The 22,914-nt window shown below is 37.7% G+C and overlaps 1 pseudogene; it reads right to left on the bottom strand.

Annotated features, from left to right (window-relative positions):
* Nucleotides 1–6,117: 6,117 nt before the first annotated feature.
* On the bottom strand, nt 6,118–11,256 carry LOC149209527 (putative methyltransferase At1g29790 pseudogene; annotated as a pseudogene).
* Between the last annotated feature and the right edge of the window lie 11,658 nt (nt 11,257–22,914).

Genomic DNA, 22,914 nt, shown 5'->3' with positions numbered 1-22,914 from the left:
ACGAAAGATCAGAGAAGCACTTGAAATTATCAAGCATCCTCAGAATCTGAACAGAGACAGTGGTTTGGAAATTAGCGGAAGCTGGCTTCCCTTGATCAAGAAAATTAAAAGTCGCCATCCCATCCCCAGGTAATGCACCCCTCAGGTAAGTTTTCTCCCCTCTCCTTTCCATTTTTTGGACCAGTTTTATATCATTAATTTACTATAATATATTAATATTTATATATAGCCATTATTTAATATATTAATTACTATAAATATTAATTATTTATGGTTATTAATATTAACATAAACTATACATATTAATTTAATTTATATAATAATTATTATATTATTTACTATTTATTATATTAATTATTATATAAATTCTATAAAAATTTTAATATTAATATGTTTTATATATATTAATTTAATTTATATAATTATCATTATATTAATTAATATATTAATTAATTATTATTATAATAACAGTTAATTAATTATTTTATAATGATTAATTTTATATTAATTAATTTTGTATAATGGAGAGAAAAAAAAAAATTATATAATGATTAATTTTTATATAATTAATTAACTAATTTTATAATTAATTTTATATTAAATAAAATTTTTTATAATAATTAATTTTAGATTAATTAATTTTATATTAATTAATTAAAAAAAAATTTATCTATTAATTTTAGTTTTATAATAATCATTATATTAATTATTATATTAATTAATTATTATAATAATTAATTATTATTTTAATAATAGTTAATTTTATTTTATAATGACTAATTTTATATTAATTAATTTATGAATTATTATATTAATTAATTATAAAAATTAATTATTTATAATTATTAATATGATTTAAATATATTAAATTAGTTTAATTTATTTATTTCTTATTGTCCCTAGTTTTATTTTTAGGTTTTGAGCTAAGTTTCTTTCTCTTAAAAAAATAAAATAAAATAAAATAAAAAAATTTAATAATATTAAGGAAAATAAAAGCAGTTTATTAGATTAAATAAAATTATATAAATAAAAATTAAAAAGATTCTAGCCGACAGTGTGTTCCTCCTTGAAATTTCCTTCCTCATTAGTATTTATTTCCCTGATCTGCTCTTCTTTTATTATCATTCTTCAGCCCTGATGATGGATCCCACTTTGGATTTGAAACGTTGGTGTAAAAATGTTCATACTGTGGATTCTCCGGTCTCTGATTCAAAAGGAATATATATTCATGTCTTTGAAACCTTCATAAGAGGTGCCCTGAAGCCAATAAAAATAGAGGATGCAGTTATGAGAAGGGATGGTCCCTTTAGACATCAATCTGAAAATGATTTTTGAAGAATAGTAAAAGCCCTCCATAATGTCATTATCTAGCAGTTGATGTGATTTTGTTGAGAAGGTTTAGTGGCAACCCTCCATGTGATCCTATTTTTGTCTAGCAGCTGAAGCAAAGGAAGTTCATCCAAGAAAAGTATGCAGCTCCTTTGTGTTGGCACCATTGGATAAGGGTGACAGTACCCTTGGAAGTCTGGAAGATAGAAGAAGTGCGAGGCACTTTGGAGCAGACCCCTGTAGCAGTGTGTATGAACATAAAATCAGAGGTATGGTATCTCTCAAGGTGCCTCATGAAGAACACATTGGAAGAAAGATGTGCATGGCTGATCCTATGTCTTGGCGAGCACAATGAGCAGAGGGCACTGTGAGGACACTGATTTTGGCATCTTGATTAGGTCATTGGGCACTTTGATGCGTTGAGCCACAATCTTATGAAAGACGGTCTTATGAATATGGATGCCTGGATGCGAAGGACCCCTCCTCATCATGGATTGGGTAATTTAACGCATATTACCCATTTAATGCAGTGATTTAATTTTTTTTAGGGACTTTTGATATCTTATTTGCGGAGGTAATATTTCAATGTTCTTACAATAGGAAAGTCCTCCTTCAGCAGCTAAACCACGTGTCATGATAAGAAGTCAATGAAGAGTTTTGTTTTAAGAATTTGTTGATCTGAGTCCAATCTTCTCAGTGGATAAAGCAGTCAACAGTATGTTTGAAGATCTGATCCCTTTGGCACCTCTGCATCAGAATTCTGAAGCTAGCAGTCCTTCCATCCAGTCACCTGTGCTCACATAAATTCAAGTCTTGTAAACAAAGATGTCCAACAAGAAAATTTGTTGAGGATCAAATAAGTGACTCTAGGGATACATATATTTATTTGGATTTGATCAATGAATTAAAGAGAGTCCTATGGAGCAATGAAGAACCAAGTTGTTGGCCTAGTTCTCTGAACCACATTAAGAAGGAGCCAAGTGTTCCTATTGTTCTGAGCACAAGAAACAATAAAGGTCTGCTATGCAATGGAGCTATCTCTCTTTTACATTCTGGGCATAAGTATGCTTTTGGATAAGTCTTTTGAAAATAACTTTATTCTCCTAGGAGGCCAAAGGTCATTTCATGAAGCCAACCTTGGAGAAAGGATTACTCTGTTCTCGATCTTGTGGTATGGAGGCAGAAATGTTATGGTGGACTGCTTAATATTAAAAAGCGGACACACCTGCACTTCTCAAAATCCAACATGCATGATCGTTGGCCTCATCCCTTTGAGGGTTACTGCCATTAGGGTAGGGCACACTACAGTAATAATGGCTAGATGACTAATGCCCTTAAGATCTTAATTAAACAAATAACTTGCTGAATTTAATTAACCAGAAATTAAATTTCAGGCCATATCATCAATAACACAATAGCTGGAAATTAAATAGTGGAAGCATAAAACAGTTTCACACATACAGAGGTAATTTCTCCTTCAAAATCAGATTTTCATTCTTTCAAAAACACTTACGAAGAAACCTTCACAGTGTGCTAAAATCCAACAGCTCTATGGTCAACAAATCACCCTAAACTGAGCAGTACAGTTGGCCCGAGAAGATACGGCATGTTGTATGTCTGGACTGTGTTTCTCTATGGATTGCACGGCCCTATCTGCATGAACATATGGAACTGTTTTGTAAACTACATGGAACTGCCTAGATCCATATGAATGTACATATCTGCTCTGCATGGTCTCTCCCTGCTGTCGTATATTCTCTCTTGCTCTTCAATTCAGACAGTGAATCCGACCTATTCATGCCTCTTTGTTCTCTGAGTTATTGAAGAGAGAAAGTTTTGTTAATGTCGATTGTTTTATCTAAGAAGATGCCTACTTATTCCTTGTGCTTGTAATAAGGCCAAGAAGCCTATGTCACATAAAGCACTGCTATATACTGTCATGCTCTGTGAATTTGGCCAACCAGTATAGGTCATCGGAGCTGTGATTTCTTGATCTCCGGGCTATAAAAGAAGAAAGGTGGTGGACTTGTCATTCCACATATTTGTAAGGAAGCGGGGAATCTTTTAAAGGACAGTTCTAAGGCCGTTCATAATTTAAGGAAGTCGAGATTTTTTATGCATATATTTCCAAGCCTTGAAAAGACAATCAGTGGGCATCATATGTCATCTATATTAGTAAAATCAAGGAACCCTATTTTGTGTATTGAAGAAGAGGCCAAGTTTCAAAATTAATTTTGGAACACAAATTCTACATTTCACAGCCATAAAAATAACGCGATTTTACTGTATACTGTATCTGCTTGTTATTCCATTCATAATTAAAGATTTATTTTGTCATTTAGACTCTAGAGTAACCACTTAATCTTCATTTTCTCTTCTAATCAAGTAATAGATCTACGAATCTAACTCTTGAAGTTGGTTGTTTCTGACAGATCCTCCACACAGAGGCGGGTGTTGCAGTCCTCTGAATCTCTTGCTGAACATTTTGTGGTGTTAGAAGATCCCTCAGTGTCTCACAGAAATACATTAGAAGAAGCAATATCATGTGATCAAGAACTTGGGAAAGCAACTTGCTCTTCCTCTTCATATTCTCTTCTAGTGTTTGGTATATATCAAGGAAACAGTTGTATAATTCCAGCATGATAAATAGTTGACTACATTTAAGCAGAGTTTCATAAAAAAGAGGAGAGAGTCGTGATTCCAGCATGATAAATAGTTGACTACATTTAAGCAGAGTTTCATAAAAAAGAGGAGAGAGCCGCGGAGAGACAAATTTGTTTTTGCATTTGATTGCCAGTTTGAAATAAAAGTATTGTCTAAAAGTGATTTGCCACCTTTTGATAAAAGACCACAATCAAGATAAAACACTCGTGGGTTCCAAATTGGCTAAAATAACACCTGTGCTGAATGGCCATTTAAGGCTTGGTCTGATAGTGTTTCATTTGTACCATACTTCATTACCTGCACAACAATACAAATATTATTCTAAATATGCTTTAAGCAATGCTTTCACCAAGTGATCTGTTAGAACTATTAGATGGTTTGTCAAACTATTTCTCAGAATTCTTTTTAAAATGCATCAAATATTTCATCAGTGAACAATAAAAAGCACATCATGCAATCCAAATCATCAGGCCAAAGCTTGAATGTGAAAGCTTCTGCACGAGACAGCAAATCCTCTTCGGCACCAGCTCCAAGTGAATATAACTGTTTTTTTTATTTAATGAACCTCTGTATCTAATTTCGCATGGTACTTGTGCCCAAATAACCTTTAATCTGGAAGTAAGAGATCGCTTTATGGCCATCTTAGTCGCTATTTCTGTCACAAATTTGTATAGGATAGATCTGGAGCAAATATTTCATTTGAAAGCTTTACAGCCCTTCAAAATCCATTTCATAGATCATAAAAAAGTAAAACAAAGTTATACAACCGTAGGTACGATCAGCCATTTGATTAATCACAACCAACAACAACTCCATAAGCCATTGGAAAGTCAACTACAATCAGAGAGAAGATTGTATTTATATGTGGAGCAGAGCTTATCCATGCACAAAAATCTTTAATTTTATCATAGGAAGGAATCTATTTTGAACCAATAGCGTGTATACTTTTTTGGGGCTTCATAATATTTGGTGTTCCAATCCTAAAAACTTCATAATTGAAAGTGGCATTATATTATTTGTAGACAACTATGGACCATGCAATTATGTAAGATAAAAATCATGATTTTTGAGAGAGATAAAAAGGAGTATCTTTCTTCTTACTCTAGGTGGAGGTACTTGGGTCTTTGTTAACTACTGATAAAAGTTGTTTCTATTCTTGAGCTTGATGGATTTATATTCTCCTAGGCTTTCAACAAGTTCTCCTTTTGTTGAGGTATTTTAATCACTTTAACAAAAGGATGAGTAATTTGTAGCTCTATCAATTCATTCATTATGTTATAAATCATCTTCATCATTGCATTAGCTTGTTCCTTGTATGCTATTCATTAGCTTGATGAAGGGTTGAATGAGGAGTATTATTGAATGCTTTTCCTTTACCTACTTGATTTCTAGGCTTGAACCTACTTAGTTGAGCTCTTGTTTGAATGAAATTCTCTTGATCTTTTTCATAATTTTCATGTTCATCATAGTTTTACGGAGTAAAAGTTTGTATGCTCTCTTCACATTGCATGCATTCTAGGACATTTGATTCTTGAACTCTTTCGTTGTTGAAGGATCTGAGTACTCATGAAGTTCTTCAAAAGTGCCATTTCTTTTCAAAATGACTACATTTGGATTTGGCACACAAAATGCTCTTGGTCCATGTCCTTTGGGCTTCTAATTTTAATCAATTTGTTCTCTAGAATTCAACATCATCGTTTTTCCTATTTGTCATGAGATAAGCTTATCATTTCTCTTGATAAGCTTATCTCGATGAATTCCAGTTAATTTGCAGTTTCGCCATTGCAGTCAAACCCTACTAAACATGGCCATTGAATTTCAGCCCTTGACCATTACAGACGAACCATCCACATTTTTTCAAAAATCAATGAAAACCATGGCACGGTAGAAAATCCAGAAATTCATATTGCAGATGTGTTTTATATATTAATATGAATATGAAAATCTTGGAGCCCTAAATCAAACCCAGATACATGAACCATACACTGAAAGTGGCAAATATCTTAAAAACAGGCAAGGGCATCATATATATTCCCATAATTGAAAATTAAAATTCATTACAGAGAGAAATGTTTATTTGTTTTAAGTTAAGGGGCCTTAAGCCCATGAAACTTAAAACTGCATCTACAAGTAGCCTGTGCACTGCGTCTTAAGTGGCTTCTCCAAGACAGCAGAGATATACATTTCTTTGAGCTCGGGCCCTCTATCCAACTTAGGGGCAACAGACCATTTCATCTTCTTATACCCTAGCTGCTCAATCATGGGCACATAGATCTTCAGCTGATCCTTTGTGAAGAAAAAATGATCTAGCCAGAACAGGCCTCCAGGCCTCAGAATCCTGTAGATATCATAGAGTACAAATTCTAGCAGCTGTGAGGGAATCCAATTGCTCAAGACATGCATAGAATGAAAAATGTCCAAAGTATTTTCAAAGAATGGCAGCCTCTGTGTTATAGTGATATACATGGGAATAACCCCTCTGGAGGCAATGAAACTGTTGAAGGGCCCGTTCAAGTTCATGGAAGTCATACCTGTATGATACAAAAGAAAAGATACTGGTATAGAAATATCAAAAGCACCTGCACTTCAACTCCGCCTCAAGTAGGACACAAAAAATAAGCAAAACCTGATGCTTACTTCAATCTCTTGGGTACCAGGTTCATTTTCGGGACAACTGGTCTTCAAAGAGGTTATATTTGACCAATGAATCTCCATCTTGCTCTTCAGACCACCCTCCAAGACTTCCCAAACAAGTCTACGCTTTGCATCATAGCATTTTACCACCAAGTCTCCTTCATATCTTGAAATACACTAGCATCATCAGCATCTTTATGTCAATGCAATCTTGCTAAATGTGCATTACTTACTACCATGTCATGAGTTTCCATCAGTGGCTATCAAAAGGCTTGTTCAGGTGAACAAAAAATATTTAATATGTTCTGACAAGATTGAAGAATTTAATATGCAAATTTAGCTGTATTAATTTCGTATGCATATTACCTCCCAAGAACCAATTCTCAAAACCAAGGCTGGGAAGTTTGAGGCCTTGTACTTTTCAACAATATCCGGTCCTGGTGCACACTTTGATTCATTCTTTCTCCCCACCTCCAAGCTGGAATTATTTATAGCTAAGGGAGCTGCTGAGTCCCCTTCAGAAAGATTCATTTGAATAAGTTCTATGAATGAAGGTGTTTTCTTCAGCGTTAAACCCAATGGACTAGCCTCCTCGAATGGATGCAACAAAAATCCTGGAGAGAATGTCGTGCTTGTTACAGGGCTCCCCTGCTAATCCACCAAAACATGAAATAGAAGCATCATTGCCAAAGAGAATAGAAGGTAGATACAAAAAAAAACTAAGGAAATCCACACCATGCAATGCCTCAGCGAAGTTTTGTAGAAGCACACAACTTTCTTAAATTCCTCAACAATGTCAAAAGACATATTTTCAATTCTTGATACCCTACAAAAAAAATCAAGATTCTCAAGACATTCAAAATTTATTAATGACCAACCAGGTAAAAACAAAAATCTATTTGAGGTTGTAAACAAATTCAGAGTGCCACTAATACGGCAAACATCGTATTATTGATGATTTAAACCAATTTTGGGCAAAAACGTATTTTGAGCAAATGATGTTTTATTTAATTTTGCCCAACAGAATTTCAGGGCTCAAACATAGCTTCATACTTGTAAGTCACCAACATTCTTGAAGTACTCTGGGAGGTTTCAACCAATTGCTTATCCATTTACACTTTCATTCATAACAGTCTTGGTGACCCAGGGTACTCTTCAAATAACTTTTCTCAAAACATTTCAACATAGCCGTTGGAAAAAGGGAGGTGAATTGAATAGTTAAAAACTTAAAGACTCTTTTACTCCACCTCTACAGGTCCTAAGGAGAGATGTTTATTTGGTTTTTCACTAGCAAAGCTCAAGGCTCAATCTTAACTTTATGCTTATGTTCCACTCACGTTATAGATGAGGCTTAGCAGTTCTGCATAAATTTTCAAACATCATAGCCGTTGGAAAAAGGGAGGTAAATTGAATGGTTAAAAACTTAAAAATCTTTAACTCCATCTCTGCATGTCCTAAGGAGAGATGTTTATTTGGTTTTGCTTTCTAGATGTGGCTTAGCAGCTCTGCACCAGCTTCTTAGAAATTTTCAAACATTTCATTTCACTTGTTGCAATCATGGTGAACCAGGTCCCTCTCCAAATCACTCTCCCCAACTCCATCTGTATTCTCACAGGCGGATGATATGGATACCTTTAAGCTCCTTTCGGCCTAGAGACCAACCCTGATCCATTTATTTCAAAAATAAAGACTCACCCAAAGCAAACTACACTCCATAAAAATGAAAATAACAATGAATATGTCCTGTAACAACCATAGGATTAAAGTCTATTTGTTGGTTTTATAACTCATACTACAACATATAATCAAACTCAACATAATCAATGATGGGTATGTTCATGCAGGCCAGATTCGTAATAAAAAAAAAGCTAAAACTCAAATAAAGGACTTGGAAAATAAAAATATAAACAATGAGCATTATTCACTGGGAAAATTACCAGATGATACTTGGTGCGCTTGTGTCTCAGATGGCGTTCTTCACCAGCAGTTTCATCCGCATCTATTTTTGTAGTGCCATCGTGATATTTAGTCATAAGATCGCTAGCCATGATTACTAAAAACTCTCTCCTAAAACCCGGCTCCATTTCCACCATGGTTAAATCTAGGCCCAAAAACAAGGTTCAGTTCTTATTATTGTTATCATAAAAGCTGCCCTAAATTGCTCCTTGCACCATGATGCCGCTTCACCCGAACTAAAATACATATATAATCAAGCTGAATATAAATAAAAGACAAGCTCCCAAGCTCGATTTTCCCTATTCTGCCATTATCTTAATTAGCACATTCAATCAAAATCATCAAATTGGCAGCAACCTGCAAATCCACTTATTCTTCTCTCAATAACCTCCTTTCTACAGATTTCAAAGCTCGATTATAACTGAAACCCAAAGCTCGATTATAACTGAAACCCAAAGCTCGATTATGGCTGAAACCCAAAGCTCGATTATGACTGAAACCCAAAGCTCGATTATGGCTGAGACCCAATTCACCTAGTACAGAGCAGCTAAGAGAAATTTGATCGAAGCCTCGAAAAAAAGGAGGAGGGAATGCCAATGGCTGAGTGGGTTTCTAATCAATTTGTCTGCGTTCGAATCGGAGGAAATTTTTTGACAACAAAATGGAAAGGCCCACCGATAGTTCCTGAATGGGTGATCGAAACATGCAATCTTGATGATGCCTAGTGGCAATCTTGATGATACCCAGTGGCAAATCTGCTCAACCCACCTGTACATACTTTCGATTTTTCCCTTCTTCGCCCCCTTATATTTTCTTTTCTACGGTTTTCTTGTCACTATTACAGGCATATACGTTCATGTTTGCTGACCCGACGGCCCCGTCATATCATGGGACCGCCTGGTAGCATGCTGTGAGGGAATCCAATTGCTCAAGACATGCATAGAATGAACAATGTCCAAAGTATTTTCAAAGAATGGCAACCTCTGTGTTATAGTGATATACATGGGAATAACCCCTCTGGAGGCAATGAAACTGTTGAAGGGCCCGTTCAAGTTCATGGAAGTCGTAATAATCGTTACATTCCGCTCCCTCATTCTCACGGCGAAAGTTCTTGTTCCTCCTCCGATGTCCAACCCAATTCGAATTGTCTTCTTCTTCAAATTCAAGAACTCGTCGACAGAGTAATCCATGGAGCCACCACCATTAGGGTTGGACAGACTACAGGAAGAACGCAATCCTGGTGGACTGCTTAATATCCAATATGCATCATCACCCAGCCTCGCCCCTTTGAGACTCTTGCCTTTAGATAGAACACACTACAACAAGAATGTAACCCTGGGGGACTTCCTAGGATTCAGTATCCACCATCAACCAGCCTCATACCTTCGAGATTTAGTAGACACGCCTGAACTTCTCAAAATACATTATACCCCATCTCCCAGCCTCGTGCCTTTGAGATTTCCTGCCATTTGGGTAGGGTCCATTGCAGTAAGAATGTAATATGTGTGGACTGCATGGTATCCAATATGCATCGTTACCCCAATCTCATCCCCTTTGAGATTCCTGCCATGAGGATAGGGCATACTGCAGTAAGAATGGAATCCTCGTGGACAGTTTATTTTTAGAAAGCAGACACACCCACTACTCAAAATGAATATGCACCATTTCCCATCCTCATTCCCTTGAGACTTCCTGCCGTTAGGGATCACGACAAGGCACACTACATTCTGAACTGAATACTGATGGAATGCTTAGTGTCTGACATGCACCATCGCACAGTCTCATCCCTTTGAAACTCCAACCATTAGTTTAGGACAGACTACAACAAGAAAGGAATTCAAGAGGACTGCCTAGTATCTAATATGCACCATCACACATCCTCTGCCCTTTGAGACTCCTGCCATTTGGGTAGGTCACAGTGGACACAACAGTGAAAAATGAAATCCTGGTGGACTGCTTAATATTAGAAAGCGGACACACCTGCACTTCTCAAAATCCAACATGCATGATCGCTGGCCTCATCCCTTTGAGGGTTACTGCCATTAGGGTAGGGCACACTACAGTAAGAATGGCCGGATGACTAATGTCGTTATGATCTTAATTAAACAAATAACTTGCTGAATTTAATTAACCGGAAATTAAATTTCAGGCCATATCATCAATCACACAATAGCTAGAAATTAAATAGTGGAAGCATAAAACAGTTTCACACATACAGAGGTAATTTCTCCTTCAAAATCAGATTTTCATTCTTTCAAAAACACTTACGAAGAAACCTTCACAGTGTGCTAAAATCCAGCAGCTCTATGGTCAACAAATCACCCTAAACTGAGTAGCACAGTTGGCCCGAGAAGATACAGCATGTTGTATATCTGGACTGTGTTGCTTTATGGATTGCACGGCCCTATCTGCATGAACATATGGAAATGTTTTGTAAACTACATGGAACTGCCTAGATCCGTATGAATGTACATATCTACTCTGCATGGTTTCCTCGACAGAGTAATCCATGGAGCCACCGCCATTTACCTACCTGGTTTTCTCCCGGCCTTGAAGATTGAAGCAGTCTTTGCAGTCATTGAAGCCCTTCTAGTATTTTCTCTGAATGAGGTAGGAGTAATCCTTGCAAGAATATGCAGTCCAGACGACACTGGAATCAGGGGCTTTTCCCATGCTCGGCGCACAGATGTCAAGTCGAAAGTGGAACGTTTTTATTTTTAATGTTTTAAAACATTTTTTATTAAATTAGACGGCTAATTTTTGTTCAATCGTCTAACAAAAGATCTAACGGCTACGATTAGGACAGAAAGGCATTTGGGGGAGTTCATTTCAGAGGGAAACGCCTTACGGCATAAAAATCAGAATATCATATGAGTAGACTAAGAAAAAATCATCAAGGAATGATCTCAACACATCATTCATAACTCTCATGAATGTTGCAGGTGCATTACAAATCCCAAAAGGCACAACTAACCATTCAAATAAACCTTGTTTTGTCTTGAAAGTAGTCTTCCAAATATCACCTTAAAGAATTCCTATCTAATGATAACTACTTCTCAAGTCCAACTTGGTGAAATAAAAAACATCCTTTAACTAATCTAGCAAATCATAAATGTGAGGAAGAGGATAATGATTCTTTGTTGTGATCTTATTCAAAGCTCTAAAATCTACATGCATGCGCCACGTACCTTCTTTCTTTGAAACCAAAACAATAAGAGAACCATGAGGAGATGTAGTAGGCCTAATGACCCCTTTGTCAAGCAACTCATGAATTTTCTTCTTGATCTCTGCATTCTCCAAAACTAACATTCTATACATGCTAATGTTTGGAAGTGTTACATCCTACTGCAATTGTATCTCATGTTGAATGCTCCTTTTTAGAGGTAAACTTTCTTGTTCTTGAAACATATTAACAACTTCAACCAATTCATGCTTGAGTTTAGAATCACATCTTGAAAAAGCTTCAAATTCTGTAGAATCATTTTCTTTAATCATCAACAACACAAAATTCTTACTAGAATTTACGAGCCTTTTATATGTCTTGCATTCACAAGAGATAATTTCATCTTCTTGCGATGTGCTCTAATAATATACTCAATTCTATCTTTAAAAATATGATATTTTTTCTCTTGACGATGGAATATGGATTTTTGGTCATGCAAATATGGACTCCCTAAAAACATTCCACAAATTTCAAGTGGTACAACATCAAGTTCTACCTCATCTATAATGTTTGCAGTGATAGCAAATTTCAATTTACATCTTGTCACTTGCAATTTTTCATTATCACACACCCTACCTAAAGGGTAAGGTTATGTATGAGGTGTGATCTCTAGATTAAGTTTCTTGACAATTGCTTCAGAGATAAGATTTACTTGGGATCAAATAAGGTATCAACCTTTGTATGCTTTGTTATGACTCTAATATGGAAAATATTAGTTCTCACTTTATCATCTTGAGACTCAATAGGCTTGCTAGAAGAACTAGCACTTGCATGATAAGCTATACCTTTCATTCCCATGGTTTTGATTTTAGTTTCATCACCTGAGTCATATCGTAGATCATGTTGAGTTGTAGCAGCAGTCTCTTGTTTCCCCTTGTTATTGAACTTCTTTGGTCTCATTTCTAGATATAATTTCAAACATTTGTTTTCATCATGGTCTTCTTTTGAACAATGTTTGCATGTGACTTTCTCTCCCTCTTTCTTGATTGTAGCATTATTTTTTCCTTTTCCTTTAAACTTCCCCTTTCCTTTTTCCCCAATTTTGAAAGGTTTATTGCTAGTATCTTGAGGAACATTCTTGCCTCTTGCTTCAAAATGAGTTTCCTATACACATAATTCATCCAGATTGGTGGGTTTAAACATAAATATAGTATGTCTCAGATAACTATATAATACACCTATATACTTAAGTAGAGTATCTTGTGAAGACAAATCAACCCCCAATATTAAAGCTCTTCTTCTAAATTCTTGTGTGTAACTTTTAATACTCTAACCTTTAGCTTGTATAAAAGTTTGCCAATCCATAATTGCTTTTTTCATATAAGCTAATGGATAAAATTGTCTTCTTAATGCAACTGCAAAATCATTCCAAGGATATAATTTTACCATTTTTCTTCAATTCTTCCTGAGTTCTGGCCTCCCACAAGATGAGGGATACATTTTCCAAATGAAGAGAATAAATTTGGATCTTTTCACATCATTATCAATCTTTTGAATCTTGCAATAGACTTCAATTTGATGAACCCAATTTTCCAACTTTTCTGCATTCACTTCCCTATTGTACATAGGTAATTTGAGCTTGACATCAAGCTCAAGCAAAGGAGACTTATGTCCTCTTGGAGGTGTAGGAGGATTAGGTCTATGAGATGAATGAGGTGAAGATGGATGTGAGGATGGAGGTTTATATGGAGGTGAAGGAGGAGGTGGAGGTTTGCTACCATTACCCCCATTACCTTTTGGTGGATTTTAACTCTCTCCTTGCAACCTTCTTGTCCTCTTATTATACAACACTTTCACCATCTCAGACATTTCAAAGAAATCCCTTTTAAAAGCTATATCCTTCTCAGACATCATGTCTTTCCCCTCTCCTTCTTCGTGTTCCATCACTTATGGAGTTGAGACTTCTTCCTTGAGCTAATTTGAGAACTAGGCTCTTCAAGCACTCCTTCTCCTCTTTTGAACTTAGACCTAGAAATCATTCAAAAACACTTGAAAAAATAATCAAATCTTCACAACAACCATGCTCTGATACCAAATTTGATCTATAATTAGTAATTTTAAGGTTTCTTGAAAAGTTTGCAAGCTATTTTATGTCTTGTGAGAAATTGATTGAAATTTCAAAATCCCATAAATTTATAAATATAGTTAAGCTTTGTTGATTAAAAACAAAGAAAAATAGACCATGAACAACATCACAAAACAACAATTTGATGATAGAGTTCACCCCTCCTAGGTTACATCTCTAGGTCCAGCTTCAAATGTTGGGTCTTTATATTATATGCTCAAATATGAAATTGCATCAATTTAGTTTTCTCAAATCACAAAAATAATGCTACCATTGTGTCCAAAACACCCAAAAACTCTTATATAGGCTCTTCTTGGGCTCAAAAAGACTGAAAAATGGCCAAGTTAGGCCTCCTGGTTCCTTTTTCTGATATATGTCCTACAAAATGGAAAAACTAGCTAACCAAGCAATGAATCTCCCCTTTGATAGAACTGCCATGTGATAATTTGGTGCGGGAGTGACGAAATTTCCGCCAAAAAAGGTGCAAATTGTTGAATGGATATATGCACCAATAAGGCCTAAGAACCAATTTCTTAGGCTCTCGATCTGGTCACATGGTAGGCCATGTGGCCAGGAATGTGGACCTAACACTCCACCCCTAGTCATCATGATTTATTTAAGGCCACATGCCAGCCCCGAACTCTACAAGCCCTGCCTATGGTTACATGTGTTATAACAGGACTTGGGGCTAGGCCTCCTGCCGGATTTCAAATTCAAACTCAGTTGTCAGTTCTATTGTTACGCCATGTGGCTCGTGGCTAGGTCACATGCCCACCCCCTTCACCTAACTACTCGGTCGTATGGGTGTCGCATAACTAGGGGTTGGGTTTGTGTGCCTTGCCCCCCTCTCTGAATGTGCCAACAATTCAAATTCAAACATAACGTGAGTGACTATATTTAATAAAAAATATGGTTGGCGCAACGACTCGGTGATTGGTTTATAACTAATAGATTGTGGGTTCAAATTCGGTGAAGGCCTTCCAATTGACCCATTCAAATTTTGGCACGAATCCTGAGGGCCATGTGGCGCCCTCTCATTGAGCCACATGGCGCCTCTCGATTGGTCAACCATAAAACACAATAACCAATCACAACTTGCCAATTTGACCTGTACGAGCAAGCCATGTGTCAACATGTGATTGTTCCACACGTTTGTCATACAACCTAGTCATCTTATTCATACCATCTTCACGTCACTATATGGCTTGCCTAGTCAACAACCCAGTCAACCCTGTAAGTTGACTTTTTTATTGTTAGTGAAAAACTTCATAACATAATAAATTTCTCATATGATGTCTGATTGAGTTGATTCACGCATCATTGGAATCAAAATGATGAGCGTTGTGATTTGTCACTAGTTTCAGGAGATTTTGAGCACTTTGATTTTTGAGCATATTTTTTATCCCATGGATCAACCCATTACACTCATAAATATAAATCAATTTCAAATATCCTACCAAAACCAAGAATATCATTCAAAAACAATTTGGACCAATTATTGAATCCTTACCAACAGCATAAGAATTTTTTTTCTTTTGGTAATGTCTACCTTAGTTACTTTACATAGTGATGATATTGAATAGACTAACAAACTTCTCTAAGCCAAAAATTCATTTGCAGTGAGGTTAGATATCTCTAAATACCACAAATTTGTAGCAATAATCCTAACTTTGAGAACCCTAATAGCACAAACTACCTTCAAAGTTTCTACAAATCTTGAGCCAATACTTCTTGAGAAATTTGGGAGATGGATGATAAATTGTTAGATAGTAGAAGTAGGGAGAAGGGTAAAATGAGAAGCATACAAGAAGTTGCATAAAAAAATTTCCTTCATCCCTAACAAATAAGAATAACTAAAATAAAATTTACATCATAATTTGTTTATCTGTTAGCACTTACTAAGATGATTGTGAAGATCAAATTTGAATTGTACAAGGAAGAAATCATTGGAACCCAGGCTATAATTTGAAGAAGGTTGGGTTGATGGAATTGAATGTCACTGTTGATAGAGATATGTTGATTTTGTCCTAAATTGAAAGGAGTGAAGATATAGACACACTTACTGAAACCAAATTAAATTAAGAGAATTGTAAATTGATATTAGAGAGTGGATCCCTTATTTTCCTTGACATGTTGTTAGGAATTAATATTAGAGCCACGAAACATAAACCCCCATATAACACAATTATATATATGTGAATAAATGTTTTTGAGGTTGAACATAGAAATAAATCAATGGATTATTGACCATCGATGAATTTCGTTAACCAACATGAGGCAAATCACCATTAATGTTGAAAAGTGTGCCACAAGAAATGCTTGTTGAGGATGCAACAAGATGATGGAGCTTAGTGAAAAGGAGTCGCCTTCACTAAGTGGGCCCGCAGGCTATTTTTGGCGCAAGTCTATTTTTAGACATATGGATCATGTCTATGAGTTGCAGGATGTTGTTTATGGATGATTGGTTATGTTGGGAAAAATAGATGGACTTCTATTTTTTATATCACAGCGGAGTGACTGTCAGTCTAAATATAGAATAGTCAAATATTATTAGCCCTTAATAATATTTGGGCTATAAACTTGATCTTATTCTCTTGGAGCACTTCAAGATGAGCTACGGATGTGGCACATGCATATCCCAGAAGGAATCACATGGTAACCTATGGGATGACTAATCTATGTATCCAGGACCTCAGTTAGAACTTCAATGATTGAGTTCCGTGGAGTTGGAGGAGCAGTTGATGGAGTTGTGTTCAGTTTTACTTGGTTAAACTAGTTGTATTTAGTCTAACTGGCCAATAGACTAGAGATGAGTTGGGTGAATTAGTTATTAATTAATTCATAATTATTAACTCATAATGCAACTATAGAATACATCAGTTAACTCAGTTGCATGTCAGTGCATGTTCAGTTCAGCAGGGACTGGTGTTAGAGGATTAGATTGCTATCAGTTGTGACTATAGTTGTGCATGATGATTTGCACAATCAAAGGGATTGAGTATGCCAATGAATTGGCCAATACCAAGTATTGTAGCCTCTGCTCACGTCTTTGCCAGTGTGAGTGACTCTTTGGAGGTTAAATACAAGTTTGGTAAACCATTCTCATTCATTCTTGAGCAGGTATTGAGCTGTGGAGGCAGGCAAGCAGTGGAATAGATTTGGAGATCAGATCTGAGCTGTATTGTGTGTAATAGGTGGAGCTGGTACTGGATTGCTTGTGATAAACATTGTACTTTGTAATGTTACATGATTCAATCAATATAATATACAGATAGTTGGGGTTTTTAGCGAGATGCTTTCCCCGGGATACATACTGTGTTAATGAGTTTGATTGGTGCTTCTATGTGCGCCTATGAATGTTTCTGCTTCTATAAATTGATTATCAACGTAGAGGAGATTATGTATTATACATGTTCTGCTTATAATTGTATGATCAGGATAATCTCTGTGAATATGTGTTAAATTATTCAAAATTTCTACATGGTATCAGAGCTGCTTGATTTGTAGAAGAGAATTTTACAGGATATCAAGCGAGGATTGATCATTAGATCTTTTTTTTTTTTTTTTTTTTTTCCCGGTGGTTCACGTACACCCGTGGTCAGGGGGTGCAGGCTACGTCCACGAAATAACTAGGGCTGATCTCTAGGATCACACCCCTCGGTCATCACAGACCTAACCCCAAGGGCTTCGGGTAGAATCGACCCTGTGACCTCCCGTTTTGGCGAGGCACGACTTGACCAGTTGGGCTAACCCTTGGGGCTCATCATTAGATCTATTATTCAGGAAGTGTTTACATTTTATTTCTTCAGGCAGAGTCTGTAATCGGGCCAGGTAGCCTCTGGATTCATCCTTCTTTTGGAAGGTGAGATACCCTGTGAATGACCATATAGGCGATCTCTGTACGAGAAATATTTTGTTCTCACGAATCTTAGATCCGAGGCGGTTGAGTTGGTTGCTGGTGGAATTTGAATTTGCAGTAGTGTTTTCTTGGTGTCAAAACTCAGATGTCTTTCACAGGATTGTGATTGGAGTATGCTCTTGAGGGTAGGTCAAACTATATTGCATGGAAGGACAGGATGGAGGCAGTATTGGATGATAATGGGCTGCAGGAGTTCATAGAGACGGATGTCCCAAAGCCTACTGATGCTACTCAAGCTGATGCTTGGCAAAAGAAGACCGCAAAATGTCGAAGAATTCTGTTGGAGGGCGTGAAGGATCACATTGTGTCCAGCCTCCATGGAAAGGCTACTCCATATTTGATGTGGAAATCGTTAACAAAATTATTCCAAAGCAAGAGCGACCAGAGGAAGTTGGCACTCAAAGATAAACTCAGAAACATCAAATACGAGAAGGGTGACAGTATGCCCAAGTATCTCACGAATTTCACTCAGTGTCGAGATGAGCTGGGAAGTGTGGGGGTTACTGTCGATGATGAGGACTTGGTGATATTGGCTCTCCTTGGTCTTCTGAAGAGTTGGCATTCCTATCAGGACTCTGTCAATGGTCGAGAGAAATTGTCAGGATGGGAAAGACTGTGGTTAGATCTTGTGCAAGAGGAGATTAGACGGAGCACCAAAGATGGTTCTTCATCCATGCAGGATGAGGAGAACTGTGCCTTAGCGATTAAGGCGAAGAAGGGGAAAGGGAAGGTTTCTCTTTCCGAATCTAGTTCTTCCATGATGGAAAAGGTTGACAAGGCGAAGGTGAGATGCTTTCGTTGTCATGAGTTGGGTCATTATGCTACTAATTGCCCAAAGAAGAAGTCCAAGAAGGGATCTGGGGAAGGATCTGAAGGTGAGGCACTTGCTTCACAGTTTGAGTTGGATTTCACACTCTTCACATGCATGGTTTCATCCATGATGGGAAGTGGTTGGTTTCTTGACAGTGGAGCTTCTTTCCACATGACCGGTGACAAAAGTTTGTTCAGTACTTTGGAGGAGAAAGATCTCCAGATACTCATAGGGATGGGTAATGATGAGAAGTATAGTGTCTCAGGTGTAGGCACGGTTATTTTTTAGAGGAGCATGGAGCTCGCCTTACCTTGACCGATGTCAAGTATGTACCAGGACTGAAGAGAAACTTGGTGTCGATTGCGATGCTGGAAGACAGACGCTATGATGTAGTCTTCAGTAAGGGAAAGGTTTTCCTTAGACACATCATCACTAGACAGGTGAAGCAGATTGGTTCACGAGTCAAGAACCTGTATGCTCTGGAGGTTCAAGATGCATGTAAAGCCTTGAGCAGCGAGGCAACTGATGGAGACTTGGTGGTTGAGAGGGAGCGTATATTACCTCTCGACATGTAGAGCCAGAAGAAGTCTCATACGATTGTGGAGGAGCCACGATTGGTGCAGTAGCCTTAGGAGGTTGTGGAGCAGCCACAACAAGGGAAGCTGTGAGGAGATTGAGTAGAGACATCTACTCATGCAGAGACCTCCAATAGGGGGAAACTTCGTGCCAGGTGGGCTGAGGGATTGCATGCATCCATACCTCTAGGTAGGAGGTGGGGTGATGTGGATTGATCGTCCCAAGGAGGAGGGGCAGGATCCTTGAGGTACCCAACCTCTTGGATGAGACCTTGCTACGGGTGCCCCGATGTGTAGTAGCAGAAACTGACTGATTGGGTAGAGACAGATGCGGATGGAGTGGCAGAGAGAGCGACAGTGTAGGGAATCCCAGGACATCGCATAGCTAGCAGGCTGCAGTAATGCGAGAGGCACAAGTGTTTTGCACAGTGCTAGGTGGCACAGAGAGGTGTGCGATGGTGTGAGATGCATGGAGATGTTACAGTAGCACAGATGTCAAAGAGGGAGCACTTGTCAGCAGCAGGTAGAGCTTCAGCATCAGAGGGTGTTTCTAGCCCAATAGGGAGGTCAGTTGGGAGGTGCACTGCGGATGCAATGCTGGGAGATAGAACTAGCAGCAGCATAGATGCAGTCAGAGATCAAAGTGACATAGGCTAAAGCAGTCAGATACTGAAGAGCACAGAGATGCAGAGTTTTCAGTCGACAGAGGCAATAGTAGTCAGGTACTTTGATGACAGAGCAAGTGGACCGGCCAGATGTGTTGCATGGAGAACATTCCAGAGTTACATGATCGAGTTTGAGAGGAAGCCTTTCTTGTTGAGAGGGAGTGTTGAAAAGTGTGCAACAAGAAATGATTGTTGAGGATGCAACAAGATGATGGAGCTTAGTGAAAAGGAGTCGCCTTCATTAAGTGGGCTCGCGGGCTATTTTTGGCGCAAGTCTATTTTTTGACTATGTCTATTTTTAGACATATGGATCATGTGTATGAGTTGCAGGATGCTGTTTATGGATGATTGGTCATGTTGGGAAAAATAGATGGACTTCTATTTTTAGATCACAGCGGAGTGACTGTCAGTCTAAATATAGAACAGTCGAATATTATTAGCCCTTAATAATATTTGGACTATAAACTTGATCTTATTCTCTTGGAGAACTTCAGGATGAGCTACGGATGTGGCACATGCAGATCCCAGAAGGAATCACGTGGTAACCTATGGGATGACTGATCTATGTATGTAGGACCTTAGTTAGAACTTCAGTGATTGAGTTCTGTGGAGTTGGAGGAGCAGTTCATGGAGTTGTGTTCAATTGACTTGGTTAAACTAGTTGTATTTAGTCTAACTGGCCAATAGACTAGAGATGAGTTGGGTGAATTAGTTATTAATTAATTCATAATTATTAACTTATAATGCAACTATAGAATACATCAGTTAACTCAGTTGCATGTCAGTGCATGTTCAGTTCAGCAGGGACTAGTGTTAGAGGATCAGAGTGCTATCAGTTGTGACTATAGTTGTGCATGATGATTTGCACAATCAAAGGGATTGAGTATGCCAATGAATTGGACAATACCAAGTATTGTAGCCTCTTCTCACATCTTTCCCAGTGTGAGTGACTCTTTGTAGGTTAAATACGAGTTCGGTAAACCATTCTCATTCATTCTTGAGCAGGTATTGAGCTGTGGAGGCAGGCAAACAGTGGAATAGATTTGGAGATCATATCTGAGCTGTATTGTGTGTAATAGGTGGAGATGGTACTGGATTGCTTGTGATAAGCATTGTACTTTGTAATGTTACATGATTCAATCAATATAATATACATATAGTTGGGGTTTTTAGCGAGATGCTTTCCCCGGGATACATACTGTGTTAATGAGTTTGACTGATGCTTCTATGTGCGCCTGTGAATGTTTCTGCTTCTGTAAATTGATGATCAATGTGGAGGAGATTATGTATTATACATGTTCCACTTATAATTGTATGATCAGGATAATCTCTATGAATATGTGTTAAATTATTCAAAATTTCTACAATTAATGCCATTGAGTGTTAAGGTGCAAGATTGCATTTCGACAGGTACGAATGGATGTGTTGAAGTCAAGTCACCTGCAAGATCTGGTAATCTAGAGACATTGAGGTATTCCCTTGTTTTCAACGTGGAATTTTTCCATTGATGTATACAAACTCCAATGCAATTAAAGGTATCTCTAATCTTAGTCCTAGATGAGGTGTTGAAGTCGATGGGACAAGATTTGTTCGAAGGTGGGCCTTAAGGAATCCCACATCAACCAACTCAAGCATAAAACCAAGTATATTTTGAAGAACCAATGGGACCATCATGGACTTATAGAGATTATTGTGGATCTTGCCTTCCAGGAGACCTAGTTTTCAATAAATATCCATGTCTTGTTGTGTCGAATACCTGGTTTTCACAACTAGACTTTTTTTATATATTTACTATTTTATTCATTTATTCACTATACGATCCTATCCTACTTGAAAAAAATAACATTATTATTCAAGTACAAGAGTAATTCCGATGAATCCATGTGCGTAACAAGATAACATATATATTGATACTCATATTTAAGGAAATACTTTTGGCATTATGATGCATGTGTTGTACTTGATGCCAACCCACTCATAGAAGAACATCTCCTTATATACAATCAGATGAATCTACAGAAGAGATATCAGATGTGACATAATACATGGAATGCAGGATAGCTCAAAGGAATCAAATGACAAGTCCTTAGTATGACAAGTAAGCTTTGCCATCAAGTCCAAAGGGGGAGATTGTTGGCATTATGGCTAAAGTGTTGTCCTTGATGTCAACTCATACAGGTGATAGATCACAGTAAAACAGGTCAGTAGCAGAGATTGATGATCAACCCACAAAGAATGAAGAAAATAAGAAGTACGCAGGTGCACTGTGTAATAGGTGCGGTCATAGGTTGGGTACGCAGTACTCCGTTCAGAAGGTGCGGACATGTCGCAGATTCACAGAAAAAAAGGTGCGGTCCTAAATGTTCACACACTTTCATGCAGAGAAAACCGCACGTGTGGGAATCTGATGGTTAGTCCACGGTATTTAAGTCGTCGTTAAGTGATCCTATGGTTTTGGTCCGTGGTATAAGATCTAAACTATTGAGTCCCAGGTTTTTGGATCCCTTGTATTGGTTATCTATGGTTTTGATTCATGGTTTTAGCAAGAACTTGACTATAAAAAGGAAAGGAGATCATTTGGCTTAACACTCATGAAAGTTGAAGATCTTAAGAAAAGCTAGACCTGAAATTCTTGTGATCGGTTGGTGAGTGATAGTTGAATCTAAATCAAGGAGAAAACTTAAGGTGAATCTATTGATAAGTCATGATCTCTCGAGTGCATGATCAAATCTATGAATCTGACTGTCTGTAGCACATTGCAGGACTATTAATTTGGCCCTAATCAGAGGTTCGTAGGCGATCCACGGCGTGAGTGCGGGGGTGCGCAGTGCGGAGGTATGCGGCGCAGCAGAAGGCGCACTGCGAGGTACGCAGCTTAGAAGAAGGCACAGTGCGGAGGTACGCAGCAAATCAGAAGAACCAGTTGCGGAGGTACGCTGTCAAGCAGCAGGTGCGGATCTGAGTAGAGGCACGCAGGCAAACAGTTGACTCAGGTGCGGAGGTACGCAGGCAAGCAGTTGACTCAGGTGCGGAGGTGCGCAGGCAAGCAACAGGAGAAGGCACGGATGTACGC

The sequence above is a fragment of the Pinus tabuliformis genome, chromosome 1_2, assembly GCF_031772625.1.
Source record: "Pinus tabuliformis cultivar Carrire ecotype Pingquan chromosome 1_2, CPIR1, whole genome shotgun sequence".
In the NCBI taxonomy this organism is placed as follows: Eukaryota; Viridiplantae; Streptophyta; class Pinopsida; order Pinales; family Pinaceae; genus Pinus; species Pinus tabuliformis.
The sequence above is the reverse complement of the archived record's forward strand: the minus strand, read 5'-3'. Positions and strand labels throughout refer to the sequence as shown.